Source organism: Rattus norvegicus, chromosome 6, assembly GCF_021556685.1.
Source record: "Rattus norvegicus strain SHRSP/BbbUtx chromosome 6, alternate assembly SHRSP_T2T, whole genome shotgun sequence".
NCBI classification, from domain to species: domain Eukaryota; kingdom Metazoa; phylum Chordata; class Mammalia; order Rodentia; family Muridae; genus Rattus; species Rattus norvegicus.
Genome location: NC_141539.1, coordinates 25,763,764 through 25,776,557, shown reverse-complemented (window position 1 = coordinate 25,776,557; position 12,794 = coordinate 25,763,764).

Here is a 12,794-nt window from a genome sequence, read left to right as displayed (position 1 = left end):
TCCCACCAGCCTTCAAGCACGTATTCTCACATATCTATGCATGCTTGGGTTTGTAAGTGTGTGGTCTCTTTTATATCTTATTCAATACAGCAAAATGCAGTTTAAATGACTAAGGCCAGTTTTTATATAGAAGGAATACTCCCTGTACTAGTTTTACAATTGACCCCCATGTTTACCTATGTGAATTCAAGCATAACAGACCAAACATATTAAAGGAAAATGGTGATGTATACAGAATATGTACACACTTTTCTCTTGCCACTGTAACAACATTTGCATACTGTTTCCATTGGATTAATTCCAGATGATTAAGTAGGTAAAAGAGCACGTTCCAGAGCTATGTACATATTCTAAATCATACTATGTAAGAGCTGTGACTATTGTGGACTTTGAGATCCACAGGGGTTCCCGGAAGCAGTCTCTTATGGAAACTGATGAATGACTGTGTATACTTAGCTGGTAAGTCCTGCAATTCTTGACCCAATAATTGTATAAATTCCTTTGAAGCACCTGTTTACATTTGTTCTTTTTTTTTTCTGTTTAAACCAATGCCTGGAGCCTCATTCTTTACTTCCACAGGTTGGAGGAATGCCTGGCGTTTAGTGCAGTTACATAGGCTAGATGGAGACTGTTACCATTGGTAGTAAGACAAAAATCCTTTGCAGCACTGGAATGAGATATGAGGCCCAGGGCACAGCTCAGCAGCGTATTCCAACCTCTTGACTATGGTGATTGAGCAGCTGGCACAAACGGGGCTACGTTGTCTTAAGATAAATTTAGCAACTTCCGTAACATGCAGTAGAGAACCAAAGGCATAGGTGCTCTGAGTTATGCCAGCAAACATATTTTGACAGTGGAATTTAAAAAAGCTTTCAATTAAATTCAATTTGAAGAATGGCTACCGTAGTCGGATATGCTTAGGCTGTGCTGTAGGACAAAATAAATCCTCCTATCTCAGTGGTTTTGTGTGTCAGAATTTATGTGTTACTCAAGTAAAATCCTGCCACAGGCTTGGCGGTTCTCTTCCAATGCCTCCCATCCTGGTGGTGACTCAAGGCTCCCGATTGCTACCCTGTTGTGACGATGTGCTGTTTAACACCAGATTCTCTGGTGATGTAGCTGGCAACGAGGATTTGGAGGAAGGTTCACTACCATTTCACTGGTTCATCCCTGAAAGCCATAGATATCATGTTGTAGCGCAGACTACATTTGAAACTCATCATTTGGCCGTTTCTAACCGCAAAGTCTTAAAATAGGATCCATTTCAAGTGCCAACTAAAGATCAAAACCACATGTCAATGAATGCCATTATTACCCCCACACAATACACCACAGAGATGAATGCTTTTCCAGCTAAGATCAGCTCAAGATTGCTTATCCAAAAGCATGAGAATCACAATATAAATAAACAGTGGCTTTTAAAATCAAATCTTAGCACCACATTTGACATTTACCAGGGCCTTAAATGTGCATTGGCTACCTATAAATCTTTAGCTTCTGTAGTTCAGTGGGGTTGGAAAAGTGGAACAAAGCAAGCAGAACCCTCTATTAGTACTGAAGCGCTTCTGATTAATGGAGGAGACAGCCAACGGGACAGCCCAGGGCAGGATGTAAGTGGAAAAACAGGAGCTGCTGCTGCTGGTAGAAGAAAGGCAGGTAAGAATCTTCAAGAAGAAAAGAGAATCCTTGGAATAGGAGGGCATCACACCATTGTGACACTCTTCCACTGTGCCATTGTGCCTCTGTGCCACTACAAAACTGCACCCCCATGTCACTGCACCACTGCATCACTGCACCACTGAGCTACTGCACCACCATGACATTGCACAACTGCACCACTGTATCACTGCACCACCATATCACTGCACCACTGCATCACTGCACCACTGTATCACTGCACCACCATGACATTGCACAACTGCACCACTGTATCACTGCACTACCATGTCACTGCACCACTGAACCACTGAACCATCACTGCACCACTGTACCATTTTACCACTGCACCACTGCACCACTGCACCACCATGTCACTGCATCACTGAACCACTGAACCATCACTGCATCACTGTACCACTGCATCATTGAACCACTGTGCTGCTGCACTGCTGTGTCACTGTACCACTGAGAGGGGCAGTGGCATGTGTCAGCTCATTGGATTGTATCAGGATAAGCTCTTTTAAGTTTGAATGCCTTTGAGTGACTTGTCCAGAATTCTAGATCCCTCAAGAACTATAATCTCCTTTCCTCATTCCCTCTCTCCTCCTCCCACTTTCCTTCCTCCTTTACCACTCCTTCCTTCCTTCCTCCCTCCCTCCCTCCCTCCCTCCCTCCCTCCCTCCATCCCTCCCTCCCTCCCTTCCTTCCTTCCATACTCACTTGAAGGACAAGGACACTATCAGAATTTAAAAGCAAATTAGGCAAGCAAATAAGTAGACAACAAACTCCAGGGCAGGCAAGCTGCAAATCTTAGCATCTTCCCAGAAAATAGCATAGAGAAGGGGAGCATAACCACACTGTGGACAAAAGCCAAGATGTTTGAGTTAACCTGGTATGACTGTCAGTCCCATGGTAGGGAAGTGACTTGGGGTGGGGGCGGGGATGTAGAGTAAGGAAACCAACCCATCATAGCACAAAAAAGCACAGGTAAGTTCTGACCAGCATCCAAAAAATAATTGGAAAAAGGGAATGTTGCAATTTTCTGAAACTCAAATGCATAGGCCTAAAGAATTTCATGGAGGCAGGAACTGTTTTTTTTTTTTTTTTTTTTGGTTGGTTGGTTTGTTTGTCTGTTTGTCTTTTCTTCCTTTCTACATTGTTTTAACAAGAAAAGAAAGGTCATTCATGCTGACTTGTTCAGGAATACTCTATTAACATTTGGTATACTTTATTTTAGACTTTTCATGCAGCATGCCTTCTTGGTAATCTTATATCTTGCTCTCTTTACAAAGCCCCCTAAGCAGTGTTCAAACTCTTGGTTTTTTTAAGGGTCAGTTCTATATAAGCCAACCTGTTTCATTTATTCACTCCACACCAGGCAATACTAACACACTTGCTCTCTCCAGCAATTACTTCAGTCCTCACTGTACATTAGAGTCAACCAGGAAGCCTTAAAACACTGGCATGATGCCCAAGCCCCAACAAGCCAGTTCACTCATGACCTGAGAAGGCTGCAGCCCTGATCTGGATCTATTTTGGGTACCAGTGACATCAGTATGGATTTACTATCTACCTCAGCCATTTTCCCACCTTTCAATTTGTTTTCTGATTTTCTTGACTTTATGTTTTATTCATATCCATATCCAATTCTACTTTTACTTTGTCATAAAACACTGAAAATCTGCACAATAAGTTGGGTTTTTAATTAGTATTCCTTAGAAAGGCTAGGCCATAATAGGCCATAAAAACTATAGAAAACCTACATTTGAAACTGATTATTCATGCTGTGTCTCATCCAGTATAGACTCAGTCATTTCTGCACATATGAATTACTTGAGGAGCTCTGAATAAAACAACTGGAAAAACACACCACTGACCAGCACTAAACCCAAGATTTTATTCCAAGTGTCATTGAATGGGGTGAAGATGATGTTATTATCCTTGGGTAATGACACAATGCTCAGTCACTTTGGGAACTAGGGTTAGAAAGTCTTGAGAACGTACAACTCTAATATGCATACAATATACAACATAACTGGCTTTAACATCTCTGGTTATCAAGATTCTTTGAATAATAAATGTCTCTTCTGGTGTGGAGAATGGCAAATTGAACACAGGTATGAAAGCTGATGCCATGTGCTTTGTGTGCAGTGCTACAAGATGTGGGTAAGGAATGGGATTCATCAAAAAGAGACTTGGATGCAATGTCAACATACAGTCAGTTGGTGGCTCTAAGTTACCAAGTACTGCAGTTCTCAGCTATCAAGTATTTCTTCAATGTTCTCTTAAATAACTGTGTTTCATGCGTTGAGATGAGTGTTGTGTCCAATAGCTGCTTGTGTGTATATATAGTATATTTGATATAGTTAATAAACATGCCTCTCTAACCATATGTCATTCAGCGACAGGCATTAATTTTCTATGTTCCGTGGGAAATTTTTTTGGCATCTGTTCTTTTGCTCCTGAGTGAGAATCCATGTAATCTGTAGCTGTAATTGGCACTATCAAAAGCTTGCTTTGATACTGGGCATGGTGCATACCTCAGTGCCAATTAAGGAGCCAGTAGGGTATTAGAAGGATAATGATTTTAAAGATAACAGGACCCCACAGTGAGCTTCTGTCAAAAATTAAGTGGAGCTCACTCTCTAGGATCTAGGTAGTTGTGCAATGCTCACATAACCTCTCCTCACAGGACGTCAGAGTGTCCACTGAAGGATAGCCTTCCTTTTACTGTACCGCAGACCATCTCACCTGTGTCTCCTTTGACAATAGCAGCCCACCTTTTTTCTGCCTCCTAAACTGAACTTTCCCATAATCATCTGAGAGATTGACTGTAATTTTTTTCTTCTCAAGTCATTTTCCTTTGAGTCGCACTTAGGATTTGGCTTCTCCTCCTGCTGACTGGTGGACATTTGGTCCAGGGCAAATACTTAAGTATCATTGTAAAAACTCCATGTTAGGTGTGTATGTTTCTGTGTATACCCTTGGGCCTATGTGTATGTGTAGAGACACACATGTGCACACAAGCATGTGCATGTCATAAGTCAACTTCCAACAGAACCCTTCTCTCTGATTTAGTCTCTCTCTCTCTCTCTCTCTCTCTCTCTCTCTCTCTCTCTCTCTGTGTGTGTGTGTGTGTGTGTGTGTGTGTGTGTGTGTGTGTGTGTTTCAGACAGACTCTCCCATGACAACCAAAGGCTGAGTGATCGAGTTAGACTAGTTGGCCAGTTAGCTCCAGGAACTGATTTTTCAGCTACCCAGCATTGGATTACAAGCTGTTTTTATGTGGGTGCTGAGAATAAAATTTGGGTCCTAGGAATGGCATGTGCCTTGTGTGGCAGGTACCTTACAACTGTGCTATTTCCCTCACTTTGCTGTTGCTGCTGCTGTCTTGAGGAGGGGTTTCTTCATGTTCTCTGTATAGCTCTGACTGTCCTGGAATTCACTCTGTAGACCAAACTGGCTTCAGTCTCAGAGATCTACCTGCCTCGGTCTCCCAAATTCTGGGTTTAAAGGTGTGCATCACCATAACATCTTTTGTGATATCTTTCTTGACAACAAACTTGAAGTTGCGGTTGTATTCGTCTGCGCTACCACACCTTCCACTTTCCAGCAGTGGTTACACAGCTTGTGTCTAGGTAGAGAACAGTGTCAGATATCAGGCCTTCGGTATCCATAGCTCTAGAAGACAAACTCTTCAAAGGTTGAAATATTCCTTTCAGGAGCATAGAGTAACGGGCTGTCTTTAACCTACTCCAACTTAAGAGTTGGGTATGAGATTCATTATTATTGAGCTTCCCAAAAATGCCTCCCCAGAGCTCCTGAAGAAAAGAAAAATGTGTTCATTGCCATTAATGGAGCAAGTGCTGACGTACTTAACCTGACCACTGCCGCCTGCAGTCACCCAGGTGAGAAGCAGCTAGATGGCAAACAACACTAAGTTTCGTGGTAGTCAGTCTGGGACTCGTGTGTAAAGCTACTGATTGTTTTCCCTGTCTTTGACATATTAATGCATCTTCATACTTACGGCTCATTACCCCCATTGGCAGTCTTCTGGGCCTCTTATTTCCCAGATTCTCCAGGAAATGGCTGTCTGTATGTCTCCTAGAAGACCTCAAAGAAAATTTCAGGCTTGTGTTTAGCACCATGTTGCGCAGAACATACTGAGCAAATCTGATGAAACTATAAAATCTGTCAAGCTAAACTTTGCTTGTTATGATAACAAAGATTGTAATAACATGAATATTTTTATTTATATAACTGTGCATAGATGCCGTTAAGAAAGAAAGAAATATTTGGCGGTAAATTTAACTGGCTAAGACAAAGGATATTTTGATTGTGTTGTTGGTGTAGATGGGAGTTTGAATGGCGTTGTTTCTCAACCCTGCCAGAGGCTGGGGAATAGTAAATTTTCTCAAATGCCATTTAAGTGTCTGTGCCTCTTGCTATTTGTCTTGCCAGGGATATCATAGGTCTTGATGGATTTGTTATGCGCAGTCATGCTTGGCTGACGCCTCTACATCTTTGATTGTCCCACTAGGAATTTCATTACGGGGCTGTCCTCAGGAAATGTGCTGCTGGCTGGGCCTGCTGAGTCGGCATGTGCCCTGCAGCTTCAGTGTGGTAAATAGATTTTTTTCCTGTTTGTTCAGCCTGCTTAGGCGTTTACTCTACAGATGTGCATGAGAATAAAAGGTTTCATGTTGACCTTTCCAGGCCCAGATTATGTGTAATTGAATCTTATCACACAGAATATTATACTGGAAACACGGCTGGACACAGCAAATCACTGTGAAAGAGATGTTATTCGTTTCCTTAGACACTGTGGATTCATCTCCAGTCTTGCTGTAGTGTCATCTCACATCAAAAAAGAAAATGCTTCCTGTGTGTTTTGCAGGGAAAGTTAGCTCTTCCTGGCATTTACAATAGTACTTTAATCATTCATCCATCCATCCACCCATGCATCCATCTATTTCATTAATGTTATGTGCTTAGGATAGATATATCTGTATATATTCATGGGTGTATATGTTTGTGACAGGTCCTGAGGATCAAACTCAAGTTTACTTACTTTTAAAGTGAAAATCTGTGCAGGTGTGGGGGAGATGGCTTCACCAGCAAAATGCTTACTATGCAAGCATGTGTAAAGTTCTCCAGTCACTTTGCAGAATGCTAGATAAAATAGAATATATCTGCAAATATATCTTTTTGTTGTCATTCTCAATCGTTTCCAAATTTATTTATCATATGTGTGTGTGTGTCTGTGTGTGTGCGTGTGTGTGTGTGTGTGTGTGCATGTCCTAGTATACCTCTAGTATACATGTTGATGTCAGAGGGGAACTTGCAAAAGTCAGTTTTTTCCTCCCACCATTCAGGTCCTGAGGATCAAACTCAAGTTGACAAGCCTGGTGGCATACATGCTAGGTCATTTCAGGATTCCTTTACCTTAATTTTAAGACAGGGTCTCTCCTTGTACCTTGAGGTTACTGACTCTTTTCTAGAATTTCTAACAAGCTAACCCCAGGGAACTTTCTGTCTCCTCGTGACCAGAGCTGGGATTGCAGATATATTCTATTATATCTAGCATTCTGCAAAGTGACTGAAGAACTTTACACATGTTTGCATAGTAAGCATTTTGCTGGTGAAGCCATCTCCCCCACACTTGCACAGATTTTCACTTTAAAAGTAAGTAAAGAGTCACCAGCAGATTTGCAATCCCACCAAGAAGACTCAGCTTTTTACACATATGCAGCAGCTTATAAACTACACATGATTTCCAAAGCTGGCTTTTTTGTTTTGGTTCAGAGCACTTTGGAACTCAACACTGTTGTGTGGATCAGAGATAAGTCACCATCAGGGTTTGCTTCGCAAACATCCTTCCCGTTCTTATGCCATTTGAACTTCCCTGGGGAAAGGTGACCTCCTGCTCTCGTTGGCAAGCACACCTGGTCTACATGAAGAGGTTTCCATTAGGGAATTCAGGGTGGGAAGCAATGCTATCCCTCTAGGAAATTTGCATATTTAATGACAGAAGTGATGTCTAAACCCAAGTCTCTGTCTATGTCTTCTAGCTCTATAATCAATTATTCTTAAATCAAGGATATATATGCCATGGTTCAACTATCCTATGTAAGATATTTTCCTAACAAGTTATTTCCTGGAAAGGTCCTATGACATTGCATTTCAAATGTAAGCTATATTTAACTTTCATTAGTTTGTGGTGAAAATAATTTACTTATACAATGAAAATGTTTTGCCCCATCACAAGGAGGCAATTGAATATATGAAGTCACAGTGGTTGTGAGCATGCCCAAGCCCCCATGCAAATTCAAGGCAGAGCAAATACCAGCGTGAAGACAAGAGGTCAGTGTGAAGTCTCAGACCTTGGTAATTGGTAGCTGCTGGGAGAGAAAATTCTGTAATGCACAGCAACATTCTTCATTGTCACCTTTCAAAGCACAGCTTTCCTCCTCCTCTCTTCCTCCTCCTCCTCCTCCTCCTCCTCCTCCTCCTCCTTCTCCTCTTCCTCCTCCTTCTCCTCTTCCTCCTCCCCCTTCTCCTCCTCCTCCTCCCCCTCCTCCTCCTCCCCCTCCTCCTCCTCCTCCTCTTCCTCCTCCACCTTCTTTTCCTTCTTCATTTTTTCATAGTGCAATTTGAGTCCAATACACAGGCTGCCCTTTAACCACCAACTCCATCCGATACGTTTATTTTCTTTGCCTTCCTCCTACTTCTAGGGACACATAGTTTGTATCTAAAAGGCACATGAAATCCTTCACATCTTGTATTTAAATCACAGCAAATGTATATGTGTGTTATTTACTGAATGGATTATTAAAACTTTTAAATATATGTGTCTGTGCATTATTCTGAGGGTTTTGGAGTCAATGGATAAATTCATTTCTCTCCATCTCAAGCATGCTTACAGGGTTCATCCTTAGCCACATTCTTCTCCTGCCCACTATTCTAGCTTATAAAACTTCCAGAAGTAGCAAGGATAATGCCGATTGAGTCAAGATCATCTTTTCTGTTTCCTTTCCTCTCTTATCTCTCGAATCTCCTTAGTTCTGGATTATGCCTATACTGCATTGTCTTTTCATGATAAAATCAGTCCATTCTCATTAATACCTATGAAGCTGAAGCATGTATGTACCTATCTTTGGGAAACAAGAACATGAATGGGTTAAATTGTTGTATATTATTAACTGTGATTTAAAAGTGTCATTAATTCAGGGATGTTCTTCTCTTCTACTTCAAAGCAGATCACAGCACAAATATCTAGACAACAATTTTTATTAACTCACCTAAATACAGAATGTGTTAAATTTCTACTATGCTGCTTTCATTTTAAGGTGAATCTTAATTTGTAATAGACAAAATTCATTTATGGGAAATTCTGTTCTAATAGCAAATTTCTTTATGTACATAATCAATTGGATATCTAAGGATATCAGCCAGTCCATATGGCTTCCAATTTAGAAGTTCTTATTTTTAGAGTCTACAAGGTGTATTGGGGGGGCCATAAGCATAGTTGAGGGTTCCCATTTTGTACTCTTGTTTCCTTATGTCAATGTGTTCAAATGACGCATGCCATGAGTCTAGTAAATGTTATGCCCTAAGTGCTCCAGAAATTACCCATTGGATGAACATGTTTTCAGTTAAGCAAATCAGCCACCATTACAAGGTGAATTCAGAAATAAAGGTATAGTAATGATAAAGATAACCATAAAGACACAGATGTAATCTCTAATGCAAATTATGAGCATTCCTTTTCCATTGGTTATTTCAACTGTACTGATGCAGAATAATATCTGCAACCATCCACATGCCATCCACATGGGTAACCGAGTACCACCAGATTAACTGATATGTTCTCAACCACAAACCAAATAATTAGCAGCCCAATCTAACCCTAAGATTCTCAAGGAGTTGAGCAATGTTCACTGTGTACCCAAGTGGAGTTTGTGGGGAAAGACACATGCATCCTAGAAAGAGTCGTAGTTTTTTAAGAAAACTTTGAGGATGTTGAACCATAAGGCATTCCTTTATACTTTGGACAGAAGTGAAGGAAAAAGAAAAAAGCCATTATCAGGGTCCTTAATAATCAAACTAGGGGTAGATTCTTGAGTAACTAATAGTCTATCATAGATACCCAAAGAAGTAAAATGTTTACTTTTGAAACAAAGGAAAGGAAGAAAGTCTGTATGCTACCCTAGTCAAGGCAACATGTGCGGGCCTTTATGTTGGTCTTATTACTACTGAACAGAGATAAAAGGATACCATACAGAACTGGGATGCTCAGAGCTGCATGTCTTGATAGAAGCTATAACTACATTTCCCTTTTGTACGTGAGAAAGCAGAGGCCAAATAAAGGAGTGACCTGTCCAGTGATGTAGAAAACTAGAGGTGGAACAAAGTATCTGTGTTTTTTCCACCTTTCTAACTCGTGTTCTGATATAATTTAATAGAACATCAGAGCTTCATTTTATATTTGGTAAGTTAAAGGCCTTATCTTTATCTTGAAAGCCAATTCTTTTCCAGCATTTGAAAGTGAGTCTGTGCTTGTGTGGAGAACACTCCTGGGTTTCCATGACCTTTTCTTCCAGCGTGTCGTAGCTTAATAGCAGATTGTTTCACAGAGCATGAACAAATTCTAGTAAAGATTTTTCCCCTGGACAAATCTTGTATTTATATCTATAAAAGTCCTTAAATGTTTATTAATGGTTCAGCGATTATAGTTATATATGTCTAAATTAGTTATTGGAAATCACCAAGAGAGTTGCCCCCAAATGTGCATTTTTATTATAGGATTTTTTTCAAGTTTTCATATATTTATACATATAAATTGATTATGTCTGAGCATCACTACCATCCTCAAACTTCTCCTAGTTCCCTTTATCTCCTCTTCCACTCAACTTCATGCATTCTTGTTATTATTAATAACCTATATGTCCAATTAGTGTTTTCTATATTTGAATGGATGTGTTCTCATCTGTTGAGTACAAACAACCTATTCGTGACCATATCACCAAAGGTGAATGGCTCTCTTTCTCTGCTACCATCTATTGCCAACAGCTCCTTCAAGAAGGGTGATGCCTCCTGGACCCCTCCCCATCTATACTGGAAGTTTGAGTATCTTGATCTTGTGCAGGTCTTGTGACTGTAACCACATACGCTGTCAGTTGCTGTGTGCAATGGCCATGTTAAGTCTAGAAAACAGCATTTCCCAACACTTCTCTGATATTCTGGTTCTTACATCTTTCCCATTTCCTCTTCCATGAAATCCCCTGAGCTTTGAATGATGAGAGGTTAATATAGATGACCAATCTGCCTGAGCACACACCTATGAATGCACACGCATGAGAACACACACACACACACACACACACACACACACACACACACACACACACAGAGTAAGCCTATGGTGATGGGGATTTGGATATATTAATAAATGTGGTTGAAGTAATAATTATGCCATCTAATGTAAATATATATGTATACTTATATCAAATGATTATATGCTACATCTAAATATGATTTCATTTGCATATATAAATAATGCAGAAAATTGCACTGGGAGTGAATGTTAAAAGGGCAACTAAAGCCCTAAGAAAGGAAAGAAAAGAAGAGCTGGAGGAATGGGTGGGAGAAAAAATATAAGGATTGGGCAGAGGAGAGAGAATTTCCTTCAGCTGGTGAAGAAGCTATTGACAAGCAGTGGATTTTCAGAAAGTGATTTACTCTCTTAGGTATCACATTTTGGAAAGATATAAGACTATTATAAGTATGTTCATTTAGAAAGTCACGCAGATGTTTAAATAGAAAAAATATAAATTGCTTGATTACTAATCCCTCAAATAATTACACTTTGGAAAAATTATTATGGTAAATATTAGTCATGGTCACTGTCTACAATGTCTACAATAGTCATTACAGAGATATCTTCCATTTGATATACTATATCGTGAGCTAGGGTACAAAGTTGGGGTGGTATTGCAATGCAGTGCTCATTCACACCTATTAGTGGACACTTGTAAAGTCTCCAAGAGTTCAGTAGGTGGAGGACTTTGTGAAACTTTTCTACATGCTTCTCTGAGATCACAGGTGTGTCCTGCTGTCATGCTGGGATGGCCACAGCAGAGCTGTTTATAGAATTTATGCTGGTAGCGGCTCTCATATCTTGTTTTCTAGGCCACAGTCTTCAAATGGGCCGGTCATATCTTTCTTAGAAATGGATCATCAGTATGCAACCTTCTAAAAGATTCCTTCCTGCTGAAATAACAAACCCTTCCCCAAATCAGAGAAATTTTAACTTTTGTGCTTTCTTATTTTCGAATTTATTTTTATGTTTACTACCATGCTGAATATTCATGCAATTTCACGGCATGGAATGAATATTCCATTGTATGGAACACACCTCTGCAGTGACTAGTGCTCTTAATCGTTCCTTTTTGTTTTTCTTTTCCCCTTTTGTATGGAAATCTAAAAAAACTGCTTACCCTATAATTGGTTCACAAGAAAGAACATATTGACCTTATTAGTTTTAATATCCCAAATTTCATAGAGAAAAAAATCTCAGAGATCAGTGATTCACTTAGAAAATCTCTCTTTTTTTTCATACATTTTCTGATAGTGTAGAATTGTCCAGAGTATCAAGAAGATTTCTACAGTTCTCTTACTATTACTAATTCATCATTGGATAGGTTTATAGATGTCTATATTTAATTTGTTAGAAATATTTTTATTAATAATTTGAGAACTTTATACATGCATACACTGTATTTTGATCAAATCCAACTACAGTCCTTACCTAACTTTTCTGTAATCCAACTCCACACATATCCCCATCCCAGTAATAGCTTCTTCATTGGGAATTCACCAGGCATGCCTTTGCTTCTCTGACTCAGGCCTCAAACCAGATAGAAAAGCTTTTTTTCACCTTTATAATATTCATCCCACTATTGCACTCACTGGCATATCTTTTCAGGTCAGTTAGTACCACAATTGGTTAAAACCGTTGATGAGTTTTTCTCCCAGGAACCTTCCCAGCACTGGCTGATATTATAAAAGCTAGGCAGTAAGAAGGAAGCTTCATACTTTGGGCCAACTTTATTTCTTCATGTCCTATGACCATA